Raw genomic sequence first — 13,907 nt, 5'->3', positions numbered from 1 at the left:
GATTTTCCAGAAACAAAAAAAATACGTGTTTCTTTATTTTTAACGGAGATCCCAAACACCAATTTTCAGGTCTGTAATATCTTCAGTTTCTGATATATAAGTAGCCTCATTAAAGGCATTCAACCACTTTTTAGACCCTTTTCACTCCTCCTATTGCGATTTTCCGAAAACAAAAAAATACGTGTTCCTTTATTTTTAATGAAGGTTCTAAATACCAATTTTTACATCTGCAAACTTTAAAAGTTTGGAGATATAGATTCACTCATTTTCAAAATTCACCCCCTTTTCACCCTCCCATTAATTGGATTTTCCAAAAACAAAAAATTACGTGTTTCTTTATTTTTAAAAGAGATCAAAAGTACCAATTTTCAGGTCTGTAATATCTTCAGTTTCTGAGATATAGGTACCGGTATCCTGATTAAAGGCATTCAACCCATTTTTTCCCATTTTCACCCTTTTTCACCCCTCCTATTTTGATTTTCAGAAAACAAAAAAATACGTGTTTCCTTATTTTTAAAGGAGATTCTAAATACCAATTTTTACATCTGTAAACGTTTAAAGTTTTGAGATATAGAGCAACTCATTTTAAAATTTCACCCCCGTTTTCACCCCTTTAGCGAAGGGATATCCAAAAATCCTCTCTTAGCGAGCACCTACGTCTTAATATGAATATATCCCCAAAATTTCATCTCTTTATGTCCAGTAGTTTTGGCTCGGCGATGATGAATCAGTCAGTCAGTCAGTCAGTCAGTCAGTCAGTCAGGACAAGTTATTTTATATATATATAATAATAATAATAATAATAATAATAATAATAATAATAATAATAATAATAATATTAATGTTCTGGACCGTGCCAAATGTGCGGACCGCGCTAGAAAATGGTCCTGGACGGGTAATGACTAAGAATGCAGTCCGGCCGCAGGTTCAATACCGCCAAGGCACCCAAGACGAAACCACGCCGGATCTCCTTATGGATTTGATCCATATTAAAAATGCTTATAGGAAAAGATGGCAAAGATTTAGAGACCCAACTGACCGGGTAGAATACCTGGATCTAGCCCGGGAAGTACGAAATCGATTCCTGGAAAGAAAGATTGAAAAATGGGAGGAAACTTGCCGTAATCTATTAGAAAACGAGTCAGATCGCGAAATTTGGCGGATTATCTCAGAAAACTAGTCAGATCGCGAATTTCGGCTGATTATATATAAAACAATAAGCATTCAATCATAGATTTCAGCATAATACCGTAGCGAAGCACGGGTATCTTGCTAGTATAATATAAGAGAGAACGTTCGAGAGTTAGTTTGTATATTGAGGATTATATTAGGAACTGTCCGCCTCTGTGGTGTAGTGGTTAGTGTGATTAGTTGCCACCCCCGGAGGCCCGGGTTCGATTCCCGGCTCTGCCACGAAATTTGAAAAGTGGTACGAGGGCTGGAACGGGGTCCACTCAGCCTCGGGAGGTCAACTGAGTAGAGGTGGGTTTGATTCCCACCTCAGCAATCCTGGAAGTGGTTTTCAGTGGTTTCCCATTTCTCCTCCAGGCAAATGCCTCGATGGTACCTATCTTAAGGCCACGGCCGCTTCCTTCCCTCTTCCTGGTCTATTCCTTCCAATCTTCCCTTCCCCCACCAAGGCCCCTGTTCAGCATAGCAGGTGAGGCCGCCTAGGCGACCTACTGGTCCTCCTCCCCAGTTGTATCCCGAGACCCAGAGTCCGAAGCTCCAGGACACTGCCCTTGAAGCGGTAGAGGTGGGATCCTTCGCTGAGTCCGAGGGAAGAACCGACCGTGGAGCGTAAACATATAAAGAAAATAAGAAGAAGAAGACGAAGAAGAAGAGGATGTCGGGAACTACCCAACCAATTTCAGTCATTCTTGACCATTAGAAAGCTTAAATCATCCTGATTATTATTGGCTATACGGCGTGAGTCTCTCCTCTATGGCAAACGCAGGAAAGTGACTGGGGCGATGATACGGAGGATAGTAAATCAAGAAGTATGGTCCAGTACACTACTGCTGCTCGTTAATTACAGTTTATCAAAGTTGGAGGAGAACGCGCATCGTGCAGCGTTGCCTCTAACGTGCTGACGGAATTGGCTTTGAGCAACTTCTGGGCTGTAGTTTCTCTCCCGGCGCAGTTTAGACCCTGTTACAACAATCAACTATGCTCCTGCATATTTTGCAGTAGAACTCTTTAGACTTAAATTGCGTATGTTACGTTACTATGGACTGACAGTTGTTCCAGCGTCATCAAATGCAAACGTGGATGTGCATTTGCTATCTTAACAGCACGCAGTGATAGACAAGAACGGTAGTGAATTTGTCTATACATCCTGACTTTCCGACCTCCTTTATCACCTGCCGAAACACTTCCTTGCTTTTTGGCACAGAAGAGAGACTCATCCTGTAGATATACAGGTTGGAACCGATATTCGCGCACTCGGGCCTCGCAGCGCGACTCCTCACAAGTCAGCAATAAAAAATGCCTCTCACAAAAGTTCGTCCTACGAGTATATCCGGCAGAAAAAGGACGTTGAAGAGTGGCAATCTGGCAACACTGTAACCTCATGTAGGGTAACTAACTCTGTCAACACACATCTGTCGTGCTGTACAGTTGGTAGAGTGGATCGAGTTTTGGGTTAGCATGCAGGAGGTCGAGGGGTCGATCCTGGGTAGAGGCGTATGTTTTTTATTTCGTAAATGTAGTCCACGTGGTATGGTATCTGGCATCTTAATCGTCAACAGCGAATAAATTTACGCCCACGACGTGGAAAGGGCGACATACAAAGCTGACCAATGAAAACGATTGCCCGTATATTTATAGGATCGTGGTATGTAAGTGCAAATGGTTTCTAGAGGACCCGCTGCAATCGCTGTTACGAAAAAGGAAACATAAGCCTCAACCCAGGATCGAAACTTCGACCTTCTGCATGCTGACCCAAAACTCTATCCACTGCACCAACCGCACAGCACGACTATTAAGTGCTGACAGATGTAGTTACCCTACATGTGGTTACAGTGTTGCCTGCTTGCCACTCTTCAACGTCGTTTATCTGCCGGATATACTCGGAGGACCAACTTTTGTGAGAGACATTTTTTTATTGCTGGCATGTGAGGAATCGCGCTGCGACGCCTGGGTGCGCGAATTTCGATTCATCCTGAGTAGTATAAGTCAGGGATTCTGCCGCCTCCTCCTCAGGCCCTCCTCAGAGGCCTCCTCCTCCCGCGGGATATTTGAATTTTGTCGGGTTATATGAATTTTGGCGCGAGATTTGAATTTGTAAAGAAAGCCACGTGCTTTTTTGGCAGCCACGTGCTTTTTGACAGCTGCCATCTGCCATCTTGCATCGCTAACCTCAGTGCTGCCATCTTAACGGCACTAAACCTTATAGGCAATTGGGGGCGGACAATTTTCACGTGTTATTTTCGACAGCTGCTATCCGCCATCTTGCATCGCTAACCTTAGTGCTGCCCTCCTTAAGGTACTAAACCTAATCGTGGTGGTGTTGGGTAATTTAAAATCCACGTGCTTTTTGATAGCTGTCATCCGCCATCTTCCATCGCTAACCTTAGTGCTGCTATCTTTAGCTACATACGTTTGACATGTGGTGGCGGCGATTTGAAATTCTATTAAGCTGCTATCTTTACAGTACAAATCTACATACCTTTGACATGTGGTGGTGGTAATTTGAAATTCTATCTAGCTGCTATCTTTAGAGAACTCATAGTAGCGGGCAATTCTACAGCGAACATCAACAAAGTGCTAGCTAAATCCACATGCTTGCAACTTTACGCAGGCAATTTGTTAGGCGCTATCTTCTTTTTTGACGGTCCCTATCCAACGGATCTGTTCAGGATTCGAGTTAAAGCATGCAGAATCTACTACAGCCGTAGGCGAATGCTGCTCAGCACGACTTGCATCTGACATGTACCGGGCGAGTTGGCCGTGCGCGTAGAGGCTTGCGGCTGTGAGCTTGCATCCGGGAGATCGTGGGCTCGAATCCCACTCTCGGCAGCCCTGAAGATGGTTTTCCGTGGTTTCCCATTTTCACACCAGGCAAATGCTGGGGCTGTACCTTAATTAAGGCCACGGCCGCTTCCTTCCAACTCCCAGGCTCTTCCTTTCCCATCGTCGCCATAAGACCTATCTGTGTCGGTGCGACGTAAAACCCGTGGCATCTGACATGCTCTTGTGCAAGAACTCAGAGTTAAAGCAAGCAAAACGGAAGTGGCTTACGTCAGGAAGGGCAACCGGCAGTAAAACTGATTCCTGCGACTTAAAATCCCGGTCCTTTGGCGTTGGGAAGGGCAACCGGCCGTAAAGCAATTGTTCATGATGTAAGACACTAGATACTGCGATTTAAAATCCCCATTCCTAGCGTTAAGAAGGGGATCTAGCTGTAAACGGATTCTTGCGATTTAAAATCTTAGTCCTCGCGTCAAGAAGGGCATCCGGCTGTAAAACAGATTTTTGCGATTTAAAACCCCGATCATGTTATGTCAGGAAGGGCATCTAGCCGTAAAACGGATTCTGAGGGCTAGGAGCGGGGAAGCAGCTAGCTGCTCCCTAGCATTTACAGTGTAGTTTAATCCCTGGTATTTAGGCGTTATGCCTTGCGAGTAAGTTATGTGCCTGCACCAAACTGTAGTAAGCGAAGCTGTAGGGGTGTATCTGTTGAATGCACCAAGTCTGAGATGCGTAAGTCCCCGGGGCAAGAAATATCGTGGATGTGTTTTACTAAAACGTCGTATTAGAGTAAGCTTGAATCAAACACACAAGCTGCTTCAAGTCGGCTAGCGCACGGGCACATGCTAGAATGTAGTGCATCATGGAGTTTCGCATGGTGCAAGGTCCATCGGACGCTTACGGCCTACGCTATAAGTGTCAGCAGCAGACTTTAGACTTTCTCTCTCTCGCCAGGTCGGGCTAAGTAGCTTAAAAGCGCTGGCTTTTTAACATAACAGGTTCAATCCTAGCTTAGTCTGAAAGTGCTGGGAAGAAATTTTAAGGGTCTAAATTCTAGCACCTAATCCTAGCTTAGTCCGAAAGTGCGCGGCAGAACTTTCGTGGGGCTAAATTCCGGCACCTCAGCGTCTTCAGGATTAATCCTAGCTCAGTTTGGTAGTGCACAGCAGAACTTCTGAGGGGCTAAATTCTGGCACCTCAGTGTCCTGTGTTGTTAACATAACAGGCTGGATTCCAGCTTAGTCAGGTAGTGCTAGACAGAACTCCTAAGGGGTAAAATTCCTGCACTTCGGCGTCTTCAGATTCGATCCTGGCTTAGTTTAAAGGTGCTCAGTAGAACTTTTGAGGGAAAAATTCTAGAACTTCGGCGTCTCCAGTTTCGATCCTTGCTCAGTTCGGTAGTGTTCGGAAGAACTTCTAAGGAACTAAATTCTAGCACCTTACCGTTTTTGAGTTCGATCCTAGCTCAGTCTAGTCGTGGAGGCAAAACTCTTCAAGGACAAATTTCCGGCACCTTAGCGTCTCTAAGTTAGATCCTGTGGCTCAGTCTGAAGGTGTTTCGTAGAACTTTTGAGGGACTAAATTCTAACACTTTAGTGTTTCTAGGTTCGATCCTGTGGCTCAGTCTAAAGGTGCTTGGTTAATTTACAAAGAACTTTTGAAAGACTAAATTCCGGCACGTCTGTGTTTCTAGGTTCGATCCTGTAGCTCACTCTAAAGGTGCTTGGTGGAACTTTTAAGAGACTAAATTCCGACACTTCGGTGTCTCTAGGTTCGATCCTGTAGCCCAGTTTAAAGGTATTCGGAAGAACTCTTGAGGGACTAAATTCCGCCACCTCGGCGTCTCTAGCATGTTCGATCCGGTAGGGGATACCGTAGATGATACCCCCTTTCTTTACTGTGCGTTGTTGTTAACTTAGAGTCGCTTCTTGCTAACAACTATTTTTTGGGATACTAACACGGGAAGGAAGAAGAGCTTTAGTCTACTGCTTACTTTAACGGCCTGTGTGTTTTCTCCCGACCGCTTAGAAAGTCAGTGCATAAACTTTTGTTACAACTGTAGTGCAAATGTATGCTGATTGCATAGCCGCTTAGTAACAAGTCGCAGTCCACCAAATGTAGTCTGTGTAAAACACACGCCAGTTTGCAGTTCTCCGTGTGTGTGTAAAGTGTGTGCATATACAACTCCTGCACTTTGATTCAAGATCATTATCGTCCATTGTCTAGTAGTAAAACAAAAGGTAAGATTAATTCTTCGATTATTATTATTATTGTTATTATTATTATTATTATTATTATTATTATTATTATTATTATTATTATTACGATTTCTTTTTTCTTTGTTTTTAGAAAATCACCGTCTGCTGTTAACATTATTCTAGTGAGCATTCTTCATCTGCACATCTTAAGGTAAGCCTAAACTGTTTGTTAGTGTTTGCATTTTTTCGAAAGCATCTTCTACGCTGGCTAATAAAGATCTGCGCGCTGCATGTATTTTAGCTCAGTAAAGATAGCTAGGCTAGCTGTTGACGATCTAACTTTCGTAACCCTCTCCTATCCTATCATCACTATGTGCGATGCAAGTGCTCTGTGTGTAAACATAACAATGTGCTAACGCTACCTTCAGACAGTTAGACGATATTCATAACAGGTTAGCTGTTAACAAACCAAGTAACTTTTGTATCCCTTTCCTATCCTACCATCACAATGTGCGACACAAGTGCTTCTACGCTAGATAATAAAGATCTTCGAGTTGCATGTATGTTAACTTTGTAAAGAAGGCTAGGCTACCTGTTGACGAACCGACTTACCTTCTCATATCCTATCATCACTATGTGCGATGCAAGTGCTTCTACGCTAGGTGATGAAGATCTTCGAGTTGCATGTTTTTAACTCAGTAAAGATAGCTAGGCTAGCTGTTGACGAACTAACTTACCCTTTCATATCCTATCATTAAAATGTGCGATGCAAGTGCTTCTACGCTAGGTAATAAAGATCTTCGAGTTGCATGTTTTAACTCAGTAAAGATAGCTAGGCTAGCTGTTAACGAACCGACTTACCTTCTCATATCATCACTATGTGCGATGCAAGTGCTGTGTATGTAAACATTAGAATGTGCTATCGCTACTTTAGACAGTTAGACGATATTCATAACAGGTTAGCTGTTAACAAACCAAGTAACTTTTGTAGCCCTTTCCTATCCTATCATCACTATGTGCGACGTAAGTGCTGTGTGTAAAGATAAGTATGTGCTAACGCTACTTTCAGGCAGTTAGACGATATTCATAACAGGCTAGCTGTTGACGATCCGACTTGCCCTTTCTTATCCTATCATCACTATATGCGATGCAAGTGCTAACGCTACAGACATACATAAATATATTTTTTTTGTTTTTTTATAGGTACATCAAGAATTATCGTAGACATTTATTCGAGTCTCAGTTTGAAAGGCGTGAACGTGCACATTTTAAGAATTATCGCTATTCATCCGAGTAACAGTTTGCAGTCTGCAACGTGTACATTTTAAGGTATGTTTCGATCTGTTTTTATCGATCTCATATGTTTACATTGTTTTTAAAAAATCTAAAAATAGTATTCCGCTTTTTTGTAGACAAAATCAGGGAGAAGATTAAGCAGATAGGTTATATCTCAACTCCAACCACCAAGCCGCTAAGAAGTCTACCGCCAAATCAGCAATTTAAAGTGATTTCCCTACGAAGATTAAAAACAAAATTTGGGGAAAGAATTTTATGCGTCTGTAACGACATTCAAGTTTTTCTACCCAATAGATTTAGTATGCTAACTGATTTAGAAATAGAAGAACTAAATCAACGTTCTATTTGCATTATATATCGCGGAATAGAGAACAAATCTTGTGTTATTAATTTTGTTGATGCGTATTAAGTCAGGAAACTATACATAAATGTTTTATTGTGTTAGATCGAAATTCTTTGCTCTTATGTTTTGTAGAAAAATTTGCTATTTATGCATATAGTATGTATGTCGGGTATTCAGCCCGAAGGCTGGTTTGATCCTCTGCAGCTCCGCAAACAGCTGTCATAAATAGCCTAGGCGTCACTGAAGAGGCGTACTAGGGAAATGAGGAGTGGGGTAGTTTCCCGTTGCTTTCCTCACTGAGTCAGCCGTTGCTATTACATATCAGTCTGCCAAGCCCACTGACATGCATGCAACAAATAACCCTATGAGATATTTTCGTCCTGCAAGTGTTGTTTTTTGAATATTCACTATCAAACATTCTATGTTTAGTATCGATCGGTTTTTTGATATAACATTGTTCGCTGCAGCATGTATTGTACTGCCGGAATTTTGTCCTGCAAGTGTTGTTATTTTTTAATATTTACTATCAAACATTCTAAGTTTTGTATCGGTCGGTTTTCTTATATAGCATTGTTCGCTGCAGCATGTATTGTACTGCCGGTATTTTGTCCTGCAAGTGTTGTTTTTTGAATATTCACTATCAAACATTCTAAGTTTTGTATCGATCGGTTTTTTTATATAACATTGTTCGCGGCAGCATGTATTGTACTGCCGGAATTTTGTCCTGCAAGTATTAGAAGAAAAACTTTAAGTGTGTGTCATAGAGTTTTTAATATTAGCAATAAAACATTCTGCAGTTTGAACTTTTTTCTGGGAAAGCATGCGTTCTGTTCCTCTTCTTATGTTTTTATATTAGCACGTTCTGCTTAGTCGGTTTCCTAACTATTGCATGTCTATAACACTCAAAAAAAGCAAAAGGTGTACGTTAGCCGTTTACACCTCGCGATGTACTTGCCTCTAGAAATGCTGTACGTAAACATTATGTGTATATGATCGAACAAAATATATGTTTATTGCTTCCTCAAATGTGTATAGGAGAGCGATTCCCTTACTAGTGTCCTATAGGGGCCACAGCATCAACTAAAACTCGTACATACAAGAATTGCATTATTAATTGTAAGATAAATCTCGTACATACAAGAATTGCATCGAAAAAGGAGAAGTACGCAAACATCACTACGGTAAAATGATTCAGGATAAAACTTGCACATACAAGATGTAAATAAATAATGTAGAATTAGCATATTCTTTTATTTTAGATTAGGTATTATCTTCTCCTCCTCCCGCTCCTTCGTCTTAAATCTTTGAAGAAGGAGAGTATGTATGTTAAAATATGGTGTTCAGCAGATTCGTAAGTATGTCTTCGTCGTAGAAGAGCAGCTCTGTAAGTATGTTGAGAAGAGAAATTTTTTCTGAACAGTGTTTGATTCTAGCCTTGCAATGCAGTGTTCTATAAGATCGAACTATAGTACGCGATTCTGGTTATAATATGTTTTGAACAGCAGTATGTGTTCAAGTCTAAACATGCACAATGATGTTATTACTGCAGGACATGCACACTCTTGCTTTTGCAATGCATGTTCGATAGAGATGTGCCTTGACAGAGGAGGAGACAGAAGAGCAGCTCAGTAAGTATTTTGAGAAGGCATGTTTTTCCAAAACAGTGTTTGATTCTAGTCTTGCAATGCAGAGTTCTACAACATCGAACTATAGTATGCGATTTTTGTGCTCTCAACACTTCTGAACAGCAGTAGGTGTTCAAGTCTAAACATGCATCGCTGCAGCTACGCGAAATGCATAAATGTATCCCCAGACAGGTTGTATCGTGTATCGCGTTATATTCTAATCTTGATCATTTATGTAGTGTTCTGAACTCATCAATCAATGTTCTGATCACATGTTGAGGTTAACGACATCGAGTACAGTGTTCGATTCTATTCTTGTTATTTTTCTATCACTTCTTTTGTAACTGATCTTCTTAGAATAAAGGTATCCCCTGACATGTTCTAAACACATGTTGTATCGAGTACAGTGTTGTATTCTAGTCTTGATTACTTATTTAGTGATCTAAACACATCAAACAATGTTCTGAACGCATGTTGAAATTAACGACATCGAGTACAGTGTTCGATTTTAGTCTTGTTATGTTTCTTTTGTAATCTAATCTACTTAGAACAAAGGTGCCACCTGACATGTTCTAAACACATGTTGTATCGAGTACAGTGTTCGATTCTAGCCTTGATTACTTATTTAGTGTTCTAAACACAACAATCAATGTTCTAATCACATGTTGAAGTTAACGGCATCAAGAGCAGTGTTCGATACTAGCCTTGTTATGTTTCAATTACTTTTTTTGTAATCTGATCTTCTTAGAACAAAGGTATCCCCTGACATGTTCTAAACACATGGTGTATCGAGTGCGGCGTTCGATTAGTACAGTGTTCCATTCTAGTCTTGTTATGTTTCAATCACTTCTTTTGTAACCTGATCTTCTTAGAACAAAGGTACCCCTGAAATGTTCTAAACGCATGTTGTATCGAGTACAGTGTTCCCGCAAGTCTAAACATGCACAATGATGTTATCGCTGCACACTCATGCCTTAGCGATGCATGCTCGATAAAGCTATGCCTTGACAGAGGAGGAGGAGGTACAGGTGGTGGAGGATGAGTAGGCTATAACAGTCGCCGCAACCTTGTGTAGTAGCCTCTGAGCCCTAATTAGCGTCGGGAAGGGCATCATATCGTAAACTAAGGATAGTCTCCTTCAAGATGGTAGATGAGAGGTTAGGTTGGCGTATGCACTTAAGTTTTACTGTTTAATGATGATAGCTAATGGAAATTTTCAAATTACCTGCCACCACATGTCAAAGGTTTGTAGCTAAAGATAGCAGCACGATGCTTGGTTGATTAAAGATGGTTGCAGCTGCACGTAAAATTACCCACTACTACGATATAGACAGCAGCACGGTGCTCTGCTGATTAAAGATGGCGTATGACAGCTGACGGAATTTTTCAAATTGCCCGCAGTGCCGTAAAGATAGCAGCACGGTTCTCTGTTGATTAAAGATGGCGGATGACAGCTGTTAAAAATGCATATGGAATTTTTCAAATTACCCGCTACTACGTGCTTAAGGTAGTAGCCGTAAAGATAGCAGCACGGTGCTCTGTTGATTAAAGATGGCGGATGACATCTGTCAAAAACGCACGTCGACATTGCCCGTCACCACATTTCAAAGGTATGTACCTAACGATGGAAACATGATGCTCTGTTGATTAAAGATGGCCGCTGTCAAAAAACACGTGGAAATTACCACCACCACATTTCAAAGGTAGTAGCTAAAGACAGCAGCACTAAGGTTAGCGATGGAAGATGGCGGATGACAGCTGTCAAAAAGCACGTGGATTTTAAATTACCCACCACCGCCACGATTAGGCTTAGTACCGTAAAGGGGGCAGCACTAAGGTTAGCGATGCAAGATGGCGGATGACAGTTGTCAAAAAAGCACCCAGAATTTTTTAAATTGCCCGCCACCACATTTCAAAGGTATGTACCTAAAGATGGCAACACGATGCTCTGTTGATTAAACATGGCCGCTGTCAGCTGTCAAAAAGCACGTGGAATTTACCGCCACCACATTTCAAAGGTAGTGGCGTAAAGAGGGCAGCACTGAGATTTGCGATGCAAGATGGTGGATGACAGCTGTCAAAAAAGCACCTGGAAATTGCCCGCCACCACGTGCCTATAAGGTTTAGTGCCGTTAAGATGGCAGCACTAAGGTTTGCGATGCGTTGTTGTTGAGGTTTTGTGCCCTTAAGATGGCAGCACTCAGTTTAGCGATGCAAGATCGCGGATGGCATCTGCCAAAAATGCACTTGCCTGTCCAAAAAGCACATGGCTTTGTTTACAAATTCAAATATCGCGCTATGATTCAAATTTCCCGCCCGTGAGATTTAGTGCCGTAAAGATAGCAGCACTGATGTTAAGCCCCGTCAAGCTAGCAGCACTGAGGTTAGCGATGCGTTGTTGTTTAAAGATGGCGGATGACAGCTGTCAAAAAGCACGTGGCTTTGTTTACAAATTCAAATCTCGCGCCAAAATTCAAATCTCCCGCCAATATTCAAATTTCCCACTGGAGGAGGAGTCCTCTTAGGAGGCCCTGAGGAGGAGGAGGCGGCCGAACAACCCACTTACACTACTATCATGTATTAAGTTATACTAGCCTTCTCTGAGGAGGAGACAGATTCAAAAACATTCAGCTAGTCGGAAAAATCGTGCGTTCCGGACACTGAAAAAATGAACACGCAGCTCGAACTGCTCGTATAATGTAACAATGAAGGAACGAAGGATTTTCTTAAACAACCGAGTTGGTCGCGTGGTTCGAATCCCAAGTTCGCGAGTTCAAAACTGGTTGAGGTAGTCGGATGTTTGAAGGGTGGAAGAAATCCATTGGACACTCCACGTCGTAGGATGTTGGAGTGTAACATATCTCTGTTTACACACTTGTTGTTCACACAACACAATTAATTAAAACTCAGCTCATTCTGTACGTAAGTTATCCAAACAGAGGTGAAGTTCCTCTCCCTTCTGGTAACATAACTCTGAACGTCGAAACTTGCAAGCAATCAGCCTAAATAGGATCAAATTAAAATGCCTGCACCCGGTAGCTAAAGTCACATTATTATTATTATTATTATTATTATTATTATTGTTATTATTATTATTATTATTATTATTATTATTATTATTATTATTATTATTATTATTATTATTATTATTATTATTATTATTATTATTATAGTTGCTTTTTATGACTTTCGTCTGGAGTGTAGCAATGTATTACAGTAAAACACAGACAGTAACAAGCTCCGAGAGGAAGAGAATAGAAGATATTGAAGTGTGGTATTACACAAGAATGCTGCAACTGAGATCGGCAGATCGAATAACGAATGAAGAGATACTAAATCGAATTGGTGAGAGGAAAACGATTTTTGGCGAAATTTGACCAGAAGAAAAGAGAGATTGATAGGCCACATCTTAAGACATCAGGACTTGTTCAATCAATTTCTTAGGGAAGTGAAAGCAGTAAGCAATTTTATATATATACTAGCAAGATACCCGTGCTTCGCTACGGTATTATACTGAAATTTATAATTGAATGCTTATTGTTTTAGATATATAATCCGCCGAAATTCGCGGTCTGACTCGTTTTCCATTAGATTACGGCATGTTTCCTCCCATTTTTCAATCTTCTTTTCCAGCAATCGATTTCGTACTTCCCGGGCTAGGCTCAGGTATTCCTCCCGGTCAGTTGGGTCCGTAAATCTTTGCCATCTTTTCCTATAATCATTTTTAATATGGATAAAATCCTTCAGGAGATCCGGCGTGGTGTCATATTGGGTGCCTAGAAGGCACTGAACCCGCGGCCGGACTGCATTCTTAGTCATTACCCGTCCAGGAGCCGTTTCCAGCGCGGTCCGCACATTTGACGACGGTCCGGAACATTATTATTATTATTATTATTATTATTATTATTATTATTATTATTATTATTATTATTATGTGTTGCTGGAATGGATGATGACAGGAAAACCGGAGTATCCGGAGAATAACCTGTCCCGCCTCCGTTTTGTCCAGCACGAATGTCACATGGAGTGAACGGGATTTGAACCACGGAACCCAGCTGTGAGAGGCCGGCGCGCTGCCGAGGATCCTTATAAGTACATTAAGAACAGTAAAATCAATTGGTCTCACCTCCTTCTACACCCCACCGTCCTTCTACACCCCACCGCCGTTAAGTTTATTTACCGGCACACCCCCCCCCCCCCAAAAAAAATTAAAAGAAGGCTTGTTTCTTATGTTTAAAGAAGATTTCAAACACCAATGTTCACGTCTATTACCTTCAGTTTTGAGATATAAGTATCCCCATAAAAATAATTTACTTTTTTCACTTCATTTCACAATACTCCCCCCCCCCCCAGTGAATTTTCCCGCAAAAAGTACTCGTTTCTTTAATAGTAAAGGATCTTCTAAATACCAATTATCACGACTCTAACTTCTTCAGTTTTTGATTTGTGTGTCCTCATGAAAGGAATTCAACT

The sequence above is a fragment of the Anabrus simplex genome, chromosome 2 (assembly GCF_040414725.1).
Source record: "Anabrus simplex isolate iqAnaSimp1 chromosome 2, ASM4041472v1, whole genome shotgun sequence".
In the NCBI taxonomy this organism is placed as follows: Eukaryota; Metazoa; Arthropoda; class Insecta; order Orthoptera; family Tettigoniidae; genus Anabrus; species Anabrus simplex.
Note: the sequence above shows the minus strand (reverse complement) of the source record.